The sequence below is a fragment of the Dendrobates tinctorius genome, unplaced genomic scaffold (assembly GCF_039654945.1).
Source record: "Dendrobates tinctorius isolate UK_male_01 unplaced genomic scaffold, ASM3965494v1 ptg000126l, whole genome shotgun sequence".
Lineage (NCBI taxonomy): Eukaryota > Metazoa > Chordata > Amphibia > Anura > Dendrobatidae > Dendrobates > Dendrobates tinctorius.
In genome coordinates, this window is record NW_027361794.1 from 3603836 (window position 1) to 3621431 (window position 17596).

Below are 17596 nucleotides of genomic sequence, written 5' to 3' on the forward strand. Positions count from 1 at the left end.
GACAGTCTCCTCAGCAATCCCTTCTGCTTCAGCAGATGGGCAAGAGACTGCAGCATGTGAGAATCTGGGTTTCTGTATAGACGTGTCAGAAACCAGATTCTTAACACGAACATTCAGCTTCACGAGTGACATTGCCCACTTGCCAACACAGCCACACAAAATTTAGTGGAGAAAATCCAGCTTTTTGAAAATTGCTAAATTTATTGGAAAATAGATAAAAAATGAAAGCATGCTAAATTGCAGAGACAGCATAGAAACAGCCCCTCATCATCCCCCTTTTCCACACAACCCATCATCCCACCATTCCCCACACAGCCTCTAATCATCCCCTTCCATAGCCCCTCATCATTCCCCCATTCTCCACACAGCTCATCATTCCCCACATTGCCCCTCATCATTCCGCCAATTCTCCACACAGCTCATCATTCCCCACACTGGCCCTCATCATCCCCCCCTTCTCCCCACAGCTCCCCTTCACCCCCCCTCTCCTCTCATAATCCCCCCCATTCTCCACACAGCCCCTCATCATCACCTTCACTATGCAGTTCCACTCTAGTAACATCAACCATTTCCAAACAACATCCTCAGAGCACTCACACCAAGTTCTGGTTCCTCATTCACATTTGTACAAGGGTCCATGGTGCAGCCCCTCGGTCCTCTCCTCACACAGCTCCATGGTGCAGCCCCTTAGTCCTCTCCTCACACGGCTCCATGGTGCAGCTCCTTGGTGCTATCCATCTACAGCTCTATGGTGCAGCCCCTCGGTCTTCCCCTCACACGGGACCATGGTGCAGCCCCACGGTCTTCCCCTCACACGGCACCATGGGGCAGCCCCTCGGTCTTCCCCTCACACGGCACCATGGGGCAGCCCCTCGGTCTTCCCCTCACACGGCACCATGGGGCAGCCCCTCGGTCTTCCCCTCACACGGCACCATGGGGCAGCCCCTCTGTCTTCCCCTCACACGGCACCATGGTGCAGCCCCTCGGTCTTCCCCTCACACGGCACCATGGTGCAGCCCCTCGGTCTTCCCCTCACACGGCACCATGTTGCAGCCCCTCGGTCCTCTCCTCACACGGCACCATGGTGCAGCCCCTCGGTCCTCTCCTCACACAGCTCCATGGTGCAGCTCCTCGGTCCTCTCCTCACACGGCTCCATGGTCCTCCTGCTCTTACAGCTCCATGGTGCAGCCCCTTGGTCCTCTAATCTCACACAGCTCCATGGTGCAGCCCCTCGGTCCTCTAATCTCACACAGCTCCATGGTCCTTTCCTTTTACGGCTGCATGGTGCAGCTCCTCGGCCCTCTCCTCACGGCTACATGGGGCAGCTCCTCGGTCCTTCCCTCACACACGGCTCCATGGTACAGCCCCTCAGTCCTCTCCTCACACAGCTCCATGGTCCTTTCCTTTTACAGCTCCATGGTGCAGCCCCTCGGCCCTCTCCTCACACAGCTCCATACTGCAGCCCCTCGGCCCTCTCATCACGGCTACATGGGGCAGCCCCTCGGTACTCTCCTCGCACGGCTCCATGGTCCTTTCCTTTTACAGCTCCATGGTGCAGCCCCTCGGCCCTCTCCTCACACAGCTCCATACTGCAGCCCCTCGGCCCTCCCTTCACGGCTACATGGAGCAGCCCCTCGGTCCTCTCCTCGCACACGGCTCCATGGTACAGCCCCTTTGTCTTCTCCTCACATGGCACCATGGTGCAGCCCCTTAGTCCTCTCCTCACACAGCTCCATGGTGCAGCTCCTCGGTCCTCTCCTCACACGGCTCCATGGTCCTCCTGCTCTTACAGCTACATGGTGCAGCCCCTCGGTCCTCTAATCTCACACTGCTCCATGATGCAGCCCCTCGGTCCTCTAATCTTACACAGCTCCATGGTGCAGCCCCTCGGTCCTCTAATCTCACACGGCACCATGGTGCAGCCCCTCGGTCCTCTAATCTCACACGGCTCCATGGTGCAGCCCCTCGGTCCTCTCCTCACACGGCTCCATGGGCCTTTCCTTTTACAGCTTCATGGTGCAGCCCCTTGGCCCTCTCCTCACAGCTACATGGGGCAGCTCCTCGGTCCTCCCCTCACACACGGCTCCATGGTACAGCCCCTCAGTCCTCTCCTCACACGGCTCCATGGTCCTTTCCTTTTACAGCTCCATGGTGCACTGCAGACCCTCGGCCCTCTCCTCACGGCTACATGGGGCAGCTCCTCCCCTCACACACGGCTCCATGGTACAGCCCCTGAGTCTTCTCCTCACACTGCTCCATACTGCAGCCCCTCGGCCCTCTCCTCACACAGCTCCATGGTGCAGCTCCTCGGTCCTCTCTTCACACAGCTCCATGGTCCTCCTGCTCTTACAGCTCCATGGTGCAGCCCCTCGGTCCTCTAATCTCACACGGCTCCATGATGCAGCCCCTCAGTCCTCTAATCTCACACAGCTCCATGGTGCAGCCCCTCGGTCTTCTAATCTCACACGGCACCATGGTGCAGCCCCTTGGTCCTCTCCTCGCACACGGCTCCATGGTGCAGCCCCTAGGTCCTCTTCTCACACGGCTCCATGGTCCTTTCCTTTTACAGCTCTATGGTGCAGCCCCTCGGCCCTCTCCTCACAGCTACATGGTACAGCCCCTCAGTCCTCTCCTCACACGGCTCCATGGTCCTTTCCTTTTACAGCTCCATGGTGCACTGCAGCCCGTCGGCCCTCTCCTCGCGGCTACATGGGGCAGCTCCTCGGTCCTCCCCTCACACACGGCTCCATGGTACAGCCCCTCAGTCCTCTCCTCACACGCACACGGCTCCATGGTCCTTTCCTTTTACAGCTCCATGGTGCACTGCAGCCCCTCGGCCCTCTCCTCATGGCTACATGGGGCAGCTCCTCGGCCCTCCCCTCACACACAACTCCATACTGCAGCCCCTCGGCCCTCTCCTCACGGCTCCATGGTCCTATCCTTTTACAGCTCCATACTGCAGCCCCTCGGTCCTCTCCTCGCACACGGCTCCATGGTACTGCCCCATGGTCTTCTCCTCACATGGCACCATGGTGCAGCCCCTCAGTCCTCTCCTCACATGGCTCCATGGTGCAGCCCCTCATTTTCCGCTTTTCCTCCTCTCCAGCAGCCTCAGAACAACGCAGCTTCTTGCTATCAGGTCTTATATGGACGGAAGGAGGCTCCTCCCCTTCAGGTGACATCTTTCCTGAAAAAATCAACTCCATTCTAGTCTCTACCCAAGATATTAGTGATGGGCAGTCCGGCTCTTTTTAGTGATCTGGCTCACTCGGCTCCGCTCACCAAAAAGAGCCGGCTCTTTTTGGCTCAAAAAATGTCTCTTCTTGCAAAAAGTGCTACTTTCCCCACTTTTATCACTCCAGTCTCTTAACTGTAAAGCCTGGGCCTCATTATACAGCTGTACAGGGGTCTAGTGAAGGCTTTTAAGCCCTTTCCTCAGACTGTAGCTCCTGGAAAAACAGGCCCTCACTCCTGTCCCTTCACTATAAAGCCTGGGCCTCATTATACAGCTGTACAGGGGTCTAGTGAAGGCTTTTTGGCTCTTTCCTCAGACTGTAGCTCCTGGGATCAGGCTCTCACTCCTGTCCCCTCACTATAAAGCCTGTGTCTCATTATACAGCTGTACAGGGGTCTAGTGAAGGCTTTTTAGCCCTTTCCTCAGACTGTAGCTCCTGGGATCAGGCCCTCACTCCTGTCCCTTCACTATAAAGCATGGGTCTCATTATACAGCTGTACAGGGGTCTAGTGAAGGCTTTTAGCCCTTTCCTCAGACTGTAGCTCCTGGGAACAGGCTCTCACTCCTGTCCCTTCACTATAAAGCCTGGGCCTCATTATACAGCTGTACAGGGGTCTAGTGAAGGCTTTTTAGCCCTTTCCTCAGACTGTAGCTCCTGGGAACAGGCCCTCATTCCTGTCCCTTCACTATAAAGCCTGGGCCTCATTATACAGCTGTACAGGGGTCTAGTGAAGGCTTTTTAGCCCTTTCCCCAGACTGTAGCTCCTGAGATCAGGCCCTCACTCCTGTCCCTTCACTATAAAGCCTGGGCCTCATTATACAGCTGTACAGGGGTCTAGTGAAGGCTTTTTAGCCCTTTCCTCAGAATGTAGCTCCTGGGATCAGGCCCTCACTCCTGTCCCTTCACTATAAAGCATGGGTCTCATTATACAGCTGTACAGGGGTCTAGTGAAGGCTTTTAGCCCTTTCCTCAGACTGTAGCTCCTGGGAACAGGCCCTCATTCCTGTCCCTTCACTATATAGCCTGGGCCTCATTATACAGCTGTACAGGGGTCTAGTGAAGGCTTTTTAGCCCTTTCCCCAGACTGTAGCTCCTGAGATAAGGCCCTCACTCCTGTCCCTTCACTATAAAGCCTGGGCCTCATTATACAGCTGTACAGGGGTCTAGTGAAGGCTTTTTAGCCCTTTCCCCAGACTGTAGCTCCTGGGATCAGGCCCTCACTCCTGTCCGTATTGCTGATTTGTGTTCTCCTCTAATATCTGACATTTGTCCATGTGGTTTCTACATTAGTCAGTGCTGTGACATCTGCCGGCACTGATTATTCTAAGGCTATGTGCACACGTTGTGCATCCACAAGTGATTTACAGTACAATGCTATTCTATGGGGAAAAAAACCCGCTGTGTACATGCTGCGGAAAAATCCATGCGGAAACGCAGCAGTTTATTTTCCGCAGCATGTCAATACTTTGTGCGGATTCCGCAGCGTTTTTACACCCATTCCATTATAGGAATCCGCAGGTGTAAAAACGCAGGTCAAGTCCACACAAAATCCACAATAAATCTGCATAAAAACCGCACGGATTTAGACCTGCGGATTCTGCCAAGATATGCAGATTCCGCACAGAAAATTCCACACAGCAATCCGCAACATGTGCACATTCCCTTATAAGTAAATCCTTGGAGACATGTTCCAGGTTCTTACAGAGTAACTCTGATATCTGCACCACACATGGCACCCCTTACCTACCAATTCTGGTATGCATGGTCCTCGCATCCCCAATCCTGGTATGCATGTTCCTCTCAACCCCAATCCTGGTATGCATGGTCCCCTCACCCCCCAATCATGGTATGCATAGTCCCCTCACCCCCCAATCCTGGTATGCATGGTCACCTCACCCCCCCAATCCTGGTATGCATGATCCCCTCATCCCCAATCCTGGTATGCATGGTCCTCTCTCACCCCCCAATCCTGGTATGCCTGGTCCCCCCTCATCCCTATCGTAGGATGCATGGTCCCCTCATCCCCAATCCTTGTATACATGGCACCCCTTACCTACCAATTCGGGTATGCATGGCCCCCTCACCCCCCTATCCTGGTATGCATGGCCCCCTCACCCCCTATCTTGGTATGCATGGCCCCCTCACCCCCTATCCTGGTATGCATGGCCCCCTCACCCCCTATCCTGGTATGCATGGCCCCTTCACCCCCCTATCCTGGAATGCATGGTCCTCTAATCCCCCTATCCAGGTATGCATGGCGCCACAACCCGCCCTCTACTGACTTCAAGGTGAATACCTGATCGGTAATCTTTTGTGCCGTGATGTGAGGGCAGGTTGTTGGGCCGGAATTCCGCTCTTTCTGGCGCCATTTTCTTAAAGACACACTGCAGTGTCTTCCACAAAATGGCGCCGGAAAGCGCGGACTGCGCATGCGCCGATTCCGGCCCAACAACCTGCCCTCTCCTGTCATCACCACCAGATGCAACAACCTGCGGCAACACCGAATCGGTAAGCTGTTGTGCTGGAGATCGCGGTAAGCATTCAGTGCTTACGCATACCGCGATCGCCTGGGGGGAGTGCGTCTACCGTGATCTCGTGGGGGGGGGCATCACTCTGTCTGGAGCCAGACTGCGCAGGTGCGTCGCACTTGTGCAGTCTATAAAGGCTTTGGACAGAGTGATGCTTAGAGCATTATGTTATACATATACCCGGATCTGTCCAGAGTTTCTCTGCCTCAGATTTATATTATTACTTTCCCACTGTAGAGCAGCAGGAACTACAGAAAATAATGAGAGGGATAAGATGGCTCTCAGTGCCTGACCTCAGCGCCTCTGCTCATCCTGCAGCTGCCGGACATCCACTGTTATGTCAGTGACAGTCTGTGTGACTGCACATTGTGATTTATCACAGATCATGTGTGTGCACTCACTGCACTGAGCAGCCAATCACAGTACAGCTATGTGTCATGTGGGAGGAGCCCAGTCGTAAGTCAAAGCCTTGCCAGTCACTTCCCACTTGAACTCACTGCTTTACGTCTCCTCCTCAGCTCCTCCCAGCCCCCAGCCAGGCAGGAAGAAGCTACACAAACAGCAGAGGAAAAAAAAAAAAATTGGCTCAGCTCCCAGTGGTGAGCCGACTCCCATCGGTCACATGAAAGAGTCGGCTCTTTGTCTCGGTTCGTTCACGAACGACACATCACTACAGGATATTGTGTTGTGCTGAAGGAGCTGGTGAGTAGACTATTGAGAGGCCGCACAATGTATACAGCAGGGAGTGAGGACACAGGACTCGGTGTGAGGAGAGGAGTGAGGGGCCGCACACTGTATACAGCAGGGAGAGAGGACACAGGACTCGGTGTGAGGAGAGGACTGAGGGGCCGCACAATGTATACAGCAGGGAGAGAGGACACAGGACTCGGTGTGAGGAGAGGACTGAGGGGCCGCACAATGTATACAGCAGGGAGAGAGGACACAGGACTCGGTGTGAGGAGAGGACTGAGGGGCCGCACAATGTATACAGCAGGGAGAGAGGACACAGGACTCGGTGTGAGGAGAGGACTGAGGGGCCGCACACTGTATACAGCAGGGAGAGAGGATACAGGACTCGGTGTGAGGAGAGGAGTGAGGGGCCGCACACTGTATACAGCAGGGAGAGAGGACACAGGACTCGGTGTGAGGAGAGGACTGAGGGGCCGCACAATGTATACAGCAGGGAGAGAGGACACAGGACTCGGTGTGAGGAGAGGAGTGAGGGGCCGCACACTGTATACAGCAGGGAGAGAGGACACAGGACTCGGTGTGAGGAGAGGACTGAGGGGCCGCACAATGTATACAGCAGGGAGAGAGGACACAGGACTCGGTGTGAGGAGAGGAGTGAGGGGCCGCACACTGTATACAGCAGGGAGAGAGGACACAGGACTCGGTGTGAGGAGAGGACTGAGAGGCCGCACAATGTATACAGCAGGGAGAGAGGACACAGGACTCGGTGTGAGGAGAGGAGTGAGGGGCCGCACACTGTATACAGCAGGGAGAGAGGACACAGGACTCGGTGTGAGGAGAGGACTGAGGGGCCGCACAATGTATACAGCAGGGAGAGAGGACACAGGACTCGGTGTGAGGAGAGGACTGAGGGGCCGCACAATGTATACATCAGGGAGAGAGGACACAGGACTCGGTGTGAGGAGAGGACTGAGGGGGCGCACACTGTATACAGCAGGGAGAGAGGACACAGGACTCTGTGTGAGGAGAGGACTGAGGGACCGCACACTGTATACAGCAGGGAGAGAGGACACAGGACTCGGTGTGAGGAGAGGACTGAGGGGCCGCACAATGTATACAGCAGAGAGAGAGGACACAGGACTCTGTGTGAGGAGAGGAGTGAGGGGCCGCACAATGTATACAGCAGGGAGAGAGGACACAGGACTCGGTGTGAGGAGAGGAGTGAGGGGCCGCACACTGTATACAGCAGGGAGTGAGGACACAGGACTCGGTGTGAGGAGAGGAGTGAGGGGCCGCACAATGTATACAGCAGGGAGAGAGGACACAGGACTCTGTGTGAGGAGAGGACTGAGGGGCCGCACACTGTATACAGCAGGGAGTGAGGACACAGGACTCGGTGTGAGGAGAGGACTGAGGGGCCGCACAATGTATACAGCAGGGAGTGAGGACACGGGACTCGGTGTGAGGAGAGGACTGAGGGGCCGCACAATGTATACAGCAGGGAGAGAGGACACAGGACTCGGTGTGAGGAGAGGACTGAGGGGCCGCACAATGTATACAGCAGGGAGTGAGGACACGGGACTCGGTGTGAGGAGAGGACTGAGGGGCCGAACAATGTATAAAGCAGGGAGAGAGGACATAGGACTCGGTGTGAGGAGAGGACTGAGGGGCCGCACAATGTATACAGCAGGGAGTGAGGACACGGGACTCGGTGTGAGGAGAGGACTGAGGGGCCGAACAATGTATAAAGCAGGGAGAGAGGACATAGGACTCGGTGTGAGGAGAGGACTGAGGGACCGCACAATGTATACAGCAGGGAGTGAGGACACAGGACTCGGAGTGAGGGGCCGCACTGTATACAGCAGGGAGAGAGGACACAGGACTCGGTGTGAGGAGAGGACTGAGGGGCCGCACACTGTATACAGCAGGGAGAGAGGACACAGGACTCGGTGTGAGTAGACTATTGAGAGGCCGCACAATGTATACAGCAGGGAGAGAGGACACAGGACTCGGTGTGAGGAGAGGACTGAGGGGCCGCACACTGTATACATCAGGGAGAGAGGACACAGGACTCGGTGTGAGGAGAGGACTGAGGGGCCGCACAATGTATACAGCAGGGAGTGAGGACACATGACTCGGTGTGAGGAGAGGAGTGAGGGGCCGCACTGTATACAGCAGGGAGAGAGGACACAGGACTCTGTGTGAGGAGAGGACTGAGGGGCCGCACACTGTATACAGCAGGGAGAGAGGACACAGGACTCGGTGTGAGTAGACTATTGAGAGGCCGCACAATGTATACAGCAGGGAGAGAGGACACAGGACTCGGTGTGAGGAGAGGACTGAGGGGCCGCACACTGTATACATCAGGGAGAGAGGACACAGGACTCGGTGTGAGGAGAGGACTGAGGGGCCGCACACTGTATACATCAGGGAGAGAGGAAACAGGACTCGGTGTGAGGAGAGGACTGAGAGGCCGCACAATCTATACAGCAGGAAGAGAGGACACAGGACTCGGTGTGAGGAGAGGACTGAGGGGCTGAACAATGTATACAGCAGAGAGAGAGGACACAGAATTCGGTGTGAGGAGAGGACTGAGGGGCCGCACAATGTATACAGCAGGGAGAGAGGACACAGGACTCGGTGTGAGTAGACTATTGAGAGGCCGCACAATGTATACAGCAGGGAGTGAGGACACAGGACTCGGTGTGAGGAGAGGACTGAGGGGCTGAACAATGTATACAGCAGAGAGAGAGGACACAGAATTCGGTGTGAGGAGAGGACTGAGGGGCCGCACAATGTATACAGCAGGGAGAGAGGACACAGGACTCGGTGTGAGTAGACTATTGAGAGGCCGCACAATGTATACAGCAGGGAGTGAGGACACAGGACTCGGTGTGAGGAGAGGAGTGAGGGGCCGCACTGTATACAGCAGGGAGAGAGGACACAGGACTCGGTGTGAGGAGAGGACTGAGGGGCCGCACACTGTATACAGCAGGGAGAGAGGACACAGGACTCGGTGTGAGTAGACTATTGAGAGGCCGCACAATGTATACAGCAGGGAGAGAGGACACAGGACTCGGTGTGAGGAGAGGACTGAGGGGCCGCACACTGTATACATCAGGGAGAGAGGACACAGGACTCGGTGTGAGGAGAGGACTGAGGGGCCGCACAATGTATACAGCAGGGAGTGAGGACACATGACTCGGTGTGAGGAGAGGAGTGAGGGGCCGCACTGTATACAGCAGGGAGAGAGGACACAGGACTCTGTGTGAGGAGAGGACTGAGGGGCCGCACAATGTATACAGCAGGGAGAGAGGACACAGGACTCGGTGTGAGTAGACTATTGAGAGGCCGCACAATGTATACAGCAGGGAGAGAGGACACAGGACTCGGTGTGAGGAGAGGACTGAGGGGCCGCACACTGTATACATCAGGGAGAGAGGACACAGGACTCGGTGTGAGGAGAGGACTGAGGGGCCGCACACTGTATACATCAGGGAGAGAGGAAACAGGACTCGGTGTGAGGAGAGGACTGAGAGGCCGCACAATCTATACAGCAGGAAGAGAGGACACAGGACTCGGTGTGAGGAGAGGACTGAGGGGCTGAACAATGTATACAGCAGAGAGAGAGGACACAGAATTCGGTGTGAGGAGAGGACTGAGGGGCCGCACAATATATACAGCAGGGAGAGAGGACACAGGACTCGGTGTGAGTAGACTATTGAGAGGCCGCACAATGTATACAGCAGGGAGAGAGGACACAGGACTCGGTGTGAGGAGAGGACTGAGGGGCCGCACAATGTATACAGCAGGGAGAGAGGACACAGGACTCGGTGTGAGGAGAGGACTGAGGGACCGCACAATGTATACAGCAGGGAGAGAGGACTGAGGGGCCGCACAATGTATACAGCAGGGAGAGAGGACACAGGACTCGGTGTGAGGAGAGGACTGAGGGGCCGCACAATGTATACAGCAGGGAGAGAGGACACAGGACTCGGTGTGAGTAGACTATTGAGAGGCCACACAATGTATACAGCAGGGAGAGAGGACACAGGACTCGGTGTGAGGAGAGGACTGAGGGACCGCACAATGTATACAGCAGGGAGAGAGGACACAGGACTCGGTGTGAGGAGAGGACTGAGGGACCGCACAATGTATACAGCAGGGAGAGAGGACACAGGACTCGGTGTGAGGAGAGGACTGAGGGGCCGCACAATGTATACAGCAGGGAGAGAGGACACAGGACTCGGTGTGAGTAGACTATTGAGAGGCCGCACAATGTATACAGCAGGGAGAGAGGACACAGGACTCGGTGTGAGGAGAGGACTGAGGGACCGCACAATGTATACAGCAGGGAGAGAGGACACAGGACTCGGTGTGAGGAGAGGACTGAGGGGCCGCACAATGTATACAGCAGGGAGAGAGGACACAGGACTCGGTGTGAGGAGAGGACTGAGGGGCCGCACAATGTATACAGCAGGGAGAGAGGACACAGGACTCGGTGTGAGGAGAGGACTGAGGGGCCGCACAATGTATACAGCAGGGAGAGAGGACACAGGACTCGGTGTGAGTAGACTATTGAGAGGCCGCACAATGTATACAGCAGGGAGAGAGGACACAGGACTCGGTGTGAGGAGAGGACTGAGGGACCGCACAATGTATACAGCAGGGAGAGAGGACACAGGACTCGGTGTGAGGAGAGGACTGAGGGACCGCACAATGTATACAGCAGGGAGAGAGGACACAGGACTCGGTGTGAGGAGAGGACTGAGGGGCCGCACAATGTATACAGCAGGGAGAGAGGACACAGGACTCGGTGTGAGGAGAGGACTGAGGGGCCGCACAATGTATACAGCAGGGAGAGAGGACACAGGACTCGGTGTGAGGAGACTATTGAGAGGCCGCACAATGTATACAGCAGGGAGAGAGGACACAGGACTCGGTGTGAGGAGAGGACTGAGGGACCGCACAATGTATACAGCAGGGAGAGAGGACACAGGACTCGGTGTGAGGAGAGGACTGAGGGGCCGCACAATGTATACAGCAGGGAGAGAGGACACAGGACTCGGTGTGAGGAGAGGACTGAGGGGCCGCACAATGTATACAGCAGGAATAGAGGACACAGGACTCGGTGTGAGGAGAGAACTGAGGGGCCACACAATGTATACAGCAGGGAGAGAGGACACAGGACTCGGTGTGAGGAGAGGACTGAGAGGCCACACAATGTATACAGCAGGGAGAGAGGACACAGGACTCGGTGTGAGGAGAGGACACAGGACTAGGTGTGAGGAGAGGACTGAGGGGCCGCACACTGAATACAGCAGGGAGAGAGGACACAGGGCTCGGTGTGAGGAGAGGACTGAGGGGCCGCACAATGTATACAGCAGGGAGAGAGGACACAGGACTCGGTGTGAGGACAGGACTGAGGGGCCGTACAATGTATACAGCAGGAAGCGAGGACACAGGACTCGGTGTGAGGAGAGGACACAGGACTAGGTGTGAGGAGAGGACTGAGGGGCCGCACACTGAATACAGCAGGGAGAGAGGACACAGGACTCGGTGTGAGGAGAGGACTGAGGGGCCGCACAATGTATACAGCAGGGAGAGAGGACACAGGACTCGGTGTGAGGAGAGGACTGAGGGGCCGTACAATGTATACAGCAGGAAGCGAGGACACAGGACTCGGTGTGAGGAGAGGACTGAGGGGCCGCACAATGTATACAGCAGGGAGAGAGGACACAGGGCTCGGTGTGAGGAGAGGACTGAGGGGCCGCACCCTCTATACAGCAGAGAGAGAGGACACAGGGCTCGGTGTGAGGAGAGAATTGAGGGGCCGCACAGTGTATACAGCAGAGAGAGAGGACACAGGACTCGGTGTGAGGAGAGGACTGAGGGGCCGCACACTGTATACAGCAGAGAGAGAGGACAGAGGACTCGGTGTGAGGAGAGGACTGAGGGGCCGCACACTGTATACAGCAGAGAGAGAGGACACAGGACTCGGTGTGAGGAGAGGACTGAGGGGCCGCACAATGTATACAGCAGGGAGAGAGGACACAGGACTCGGTGTGAGGAGAGGACTGAGGGGCCGCACAATGTATACAGCAGGGAGAGAGGACACAGGACTCGGTGTGAGGAGAGAATTGAGGGGCCGCACAGTGTATACAGCAGAGAGAGAGGACACAGGACTCGGTGTGAGGAGAGGACTGAGGGGCCGCACACTGTATACAGCAGAGAGAGAGGACAGAGGACTCGGTGTGAGGAGAGGACTGAGGGGTGTCGGGATCCCTCAGATTACTCTTTCATCTGAAGGACCGATGTTCTTGGGTGTGAAGCATCATATGTCTCTAATTAAATCAGCTCCGTGGAGAAGAACTACACAGACACCAGCTGTATGGTACAACTCAGGATGCCTCCAAGACGCCTCTGGCTTATCAGTTAGGCTTCCGTCTTTTATAGTAAAGAATTTAAACATTTTACAGACATGCGCAGTACAAATGATTTTACAACTTGTTTTAGACAAAGAAAGTCATTTAGGCGAAAAAGCAGAGGTATTTGACCTTGGTTCACAAGGGAGATGTCTGAGACATCTCCTCGAAGAACAGATAAGGTTTTAAACAAGAGAATGCAACATAGACAGAACTCAATTTAACTCCTTCAGTTCCTATCATTCCCCCCTTTGACATCTTCATTTTCCACAATCTGGAACACTGGATCCTGCAACAACAGCTGATAGTGGCTCGTTCACCAGGTACTATCCCAGGCCGACGGGTTGCCTGAGGGAGACAGGTCTTCTACCTTCTCCATCCCCCAGATACTGAAGCCACGTCCATCATTGCAAGAGTACGCTCCTTCATGCCAGAAATGAGATGTCAATCTAGGACTCAAAGGAATAATAGTTAAATTCTTGTTGTTTACAGTCAAACTTCCTTATCTATTTCTACATCTTTTCTTGCATACAGAGATACACCAAAAAACAAGTTTCAATAGCACATATATTACGAAGATACAAACAACAATGATTTTGGACAGCAACGGTGGTGTTCAATATATCCAATATATCCCATATTTGGTCATCTAAGTAATCTGTAGCCCTGACTAATTTATCCCACATTTGAGTAATCATAGGATAAATAAAAATAGAGCTGACAATTTTATTAGCCACACTCATCTGCACTATATGTGGTCTCCCAGAGAGGCGAGGTGTATTGTCAGCAGCTCTTTTGTACAACGTGTGTTTAGGTATGCTCTGAGTATTCAACTGGTCATTCGGAATAACAAAGGTAGCTGGAGTCAAACGACCCAGAGTACAAGCACCTTTTACCCCTACTGGCAACCATTTATATGCATTGTCTCCACATACCCAGAACATGTCACTAGGTAGGTCCCATAGGGCTGAATGTTGTAATACCAGTCTATGAACTAAATCTATGAACACAGATACATTCTGAACCATACACCAATTTGGAAGTTGTCCTAAAGGGCTACACTACCCTACATCGGGATTTCCACAGGTGGGAGTTCCTTTCTCATATCCAGATGACTCGTTGCAAGGTATATTACCTGAAATATTAAAACAAGTTTCATTATTGCCCTGGGGAAATAAATTGGAATACTCCCAGGACGTATTATGCAACCTTCTTTCTAGCAGTATTGGTTTGAAGGCATCAGTAGAGTGGGAAGTTACATTAAAACTAACTTGTAGGCCATACATTGGAATTTGCCCCAGGTAGGTTAATCGAGTTCTATTCCTGGGTACCCAAGCCCCCCCTTTATATGCCAGATATTGAAGGTATGTATTACTTCCTGAAAGATTACCCTGCCACCAAGGGTATCCTACCCATCCCACAATAGGTATACCAACAGTTGTGTTCCATAACTTCACATTATTTGTGGCATTATTAGCAAGTGTATCAGAACAACTGGTCCAGGCAAATAATTCCTCGGGTGGCATAGGAATAACAAGGAACGGAATACTAGTGGCTGATACTGGTGAATGTGTGCAGATCCAGCAAATGATTTGACCAATCATTCAGTAATTTTTCATGATGTTGTATAAACTTATTATTCAAGGACATTGGAGAATTTAGATTGTCCCACGCAGCTACCATTATTACAGATAATGCAACAAAACCAAACCAAAACATTATGCACTCTTATGCTTTGTTAACTCCTGTGGCTAGTTTGCAATGCGATGCGTGGATCCAGGTTGGTCGTCCTTCCAACTTAACAGAAGTAGGCGTTATTAGGAGTACTTGGTAAGGTCCTTGATATCGGGGTTCAAGGGTCTTTCTGGAGTGTTTCTTGACATATACGTAATCACCAGGTTGTAGACAGTGATTCCTTCCACACTATCTGGATCTGGAATGGAAGAGAAAACTAGAGAATGCATTTGAGTTAAATGCTTTTGCAACTGAATTACATAACTTGTCAAATTATCCACATTGAGTGTTAAGACCTGTGGGTAGTACAACCCTGTGTTCGGTGGTCTTCCAAACAGTATCTCGAAGGGTGACAGTTTAGTTTTCCCCGTGGGTGTGTACCTTACTGAGAATAATGCTAATGGGAGACACTCTGGCCATGGTCTATGGGTCTGCTCCATGGTTTTCTGTATTTTCAATTTCAGTGTCCCGTTCATTCTTTCTACCTTCCCTGAACTCTGTGGGTGGTAGGGTGTATGAAATGCCTGTTCTACACCTATCATTTGCATTATATTTTGCATTACCTCAGCAGTAAAGTGTGTACCTCTGTCTGATTCAATTGTTTCAGGGACACCGAATCGTGGTACTAGTTCCATCACCAGTTTCTTTGCAGTGGCTCGAGCTGTAGCCGTTTTCACCGGGTAGGCCTCTGGCCATCCAGAGAAGAGATCTACACATACTAGGATATTTGCATACACTCCTACCTTGGTAGCTGTATGTCGTCAATCTGCCGTCTCTGAAACGGGTAGAGAGGCCTAGGTGTCGCTTTCTTAGGGACTTTTACTGTTTTACCTGGGTTGTGCTGTGCACAGATGAGGCATGATTGTACAAGTTTCGCGGCTGCGCAACTGAAGCCAGGAGCGATCCAGAAGGCATCTACCATGGCACACATGTGACTTTTTGAGGTGTGATTGGGGCCATGTGCTGCTTGCGCCATGATTGGGAACAGGGACTTTGGTGGGCACATTTTATCCTTATTCTCCCATACTCCATTTGAGTTCAGCTCAGCTCCCAGTCTCCCCCGGTGTACCTTCTCTGTTTGGGCAGCCTTTTGCTGGAGGGATTTCAGGACATCTAGACCCAATGTGGCTGGAATACGCTGACTCCCCGCCACCGTCCACTGCTCTCTCTAGGCCGCCTTGTGCTATTTTAGCAGCCTCGTTCGCCCTTCTATTGCCCTCTACCTCCACGGAGTCACCTTTGTGTGTGCTTTTACCTTGACAATGCCAACCTGGACTGGTAACATCAATGCCTCCATCAATTGTTTCACCAGCTCTGCATTTTTAATGGGCTTCGAATCTGTGAAAATATTAGCGACTTTACCTGCAGCGGCTCTACACGCCTCAGTGAGTGCCTTCAACTCTGCCTCCTGCGCCGACATGTGAGGAGAGAGTGGTTCCGCTCGGATTACCTCATGTGAGGATACTACTGCATATCCAGTGTAGAATCGTCCATCCTGGTGGTATCTGGGGCCATCTACAAAAAAGAAACTCAAAGTCTGCATTAGGAACAGGTTTTTCATGAATGTGTGCAAACCCAACTGTCTCCTGACTCATCAGTTCTATGCAGACATGTTCATGCGTCATGTCAAAGTATCCTTCCTCACTTGCCAATACGGTCACCAATTCCCCCTTTTCTGAATCCACAGGCAGGAGGGTGGCTGGATTCAGAACGTTACATCTTTTGAGGAGTGACATACTCAGGAATTAGTAGAGCACACTCAAGTCGGAGCTGTCTGGCCCTAGACAGATGTTTTGGTTGAACTTGTAGGAGTATGGCATGGATGTCATGTGGGGAATAGATTGTCAAAAGAAACGTCAGTGTCATCTCACATGCCTTCCCTATTACGTCTCCACTTTTTTCCTTGTGCTCCAGCATACATGACAGGTCATTTTATTGTCCTTGTTTGCTCAATTTCTTTAGCTACCTTAAGGAGGTCTTTCGGATCTACATGTCTCCATTCAGGTCTGGCTGTCTGTACTGCGTCTCGTAAGTCTTTGTTCATACCGTCAATGAATGCATTCACCAGTATTCTAACATCAAGTGGGTTTATGCAAATGTACCCCATGTCTGCCCATTTCAGCTGTAACCGTCCAAGGTATATCTCTACCCTCTCTCCTCTTTGCTGTGTCACATTAGTCAGGAGTACAGACTGCTCTGATTGTTCCACTGCAGCCCATTGTCTTAGTGACTCACAGTACGTCTCCCCAGATCGTGCAGATTTATCATCCATGCCCCAAGCCTGATTCTTTGTCACATCTGTGTGTCTTAATTATATGATCTAGTGCGTCACCTGCCTTTAAACTCACCAACCTCTCTAAGTCTGCCCAGGTACACTTATATGTTTGCTGTACTTCCTTTATGTGTCTGTAAAACGGGAATGGTTGGTCTTCAGGGGCAGGTAGCTGCTTCAGCAAAGCTAGCTGGTCAGAGGGGCTCCAGGGATAATACACCTGTATCTTTCTTATTCTAGTCACACTTCTAGGTCCTGATGGGGTTGGCCGTCTGATGTCTACTGTCAGCTTACTCCTCAAGGGCCAATGTCCCCACTACCCACTATCCACACTATTATGTCAGCTTCTTATGATCTTGTCTGGATAGGATTTAGTGCAATTCTCTTAGGTCAGTAGCACAGGTCACACAAGTAGCTATTCAGTCTGGGTTTGTCTGAGTCTGACCACAGTGTTTACAAGTCCATCTGTTTTGTCTGGGTCTCTGGTTACACTTTGTCAATCAAACATTCATAATACACCTTCCACACTGCTGCACATTCTCAAGCATCATTTATTCACTTGCTATTTTCTTCCCTTGTCTGTGCCTTTTTGTACATCCAAACATTCACACTCTGGTATTTTTGCCTTTTTCAATATTTGTCCCACTTGTTTTACTGCTTCCTTCCTTCTCTGTCTCTTGTAATTTGACACAATTTGCTATACAAATCAA

The 17596-nt window shown here is 52.6% G+C and overlaps 2 protein-coding genes across 2 annotated transcripts in view; one reads left to right on the forward strand and one right to left on the reverse strand.

Annotated features, from left to right (window-relative positions):
• LOC141047266 (uncharacterized) overlaps positions 1-17596 on the reverse strand; it is an 801716-nt gene that overhangs the window by 242557 nt on the left and 541563 nt on the right. The window lies entirely within an intron of this gene.
• The window catches only part of LOC141047228 (uncharacterized), a 39551-nt gene continuing 28208 nt past the window's right edge, over positions 6254-17596 (forward strand). The window contains exon 1 of the mRNA XM_073542186.1: positions 6254-6467. The gene's annotated coding sequence lies outside the window, so the exon portion shown is untranslated. The remainder of the gene's footprint in view (positions 6468-17596) is intronic.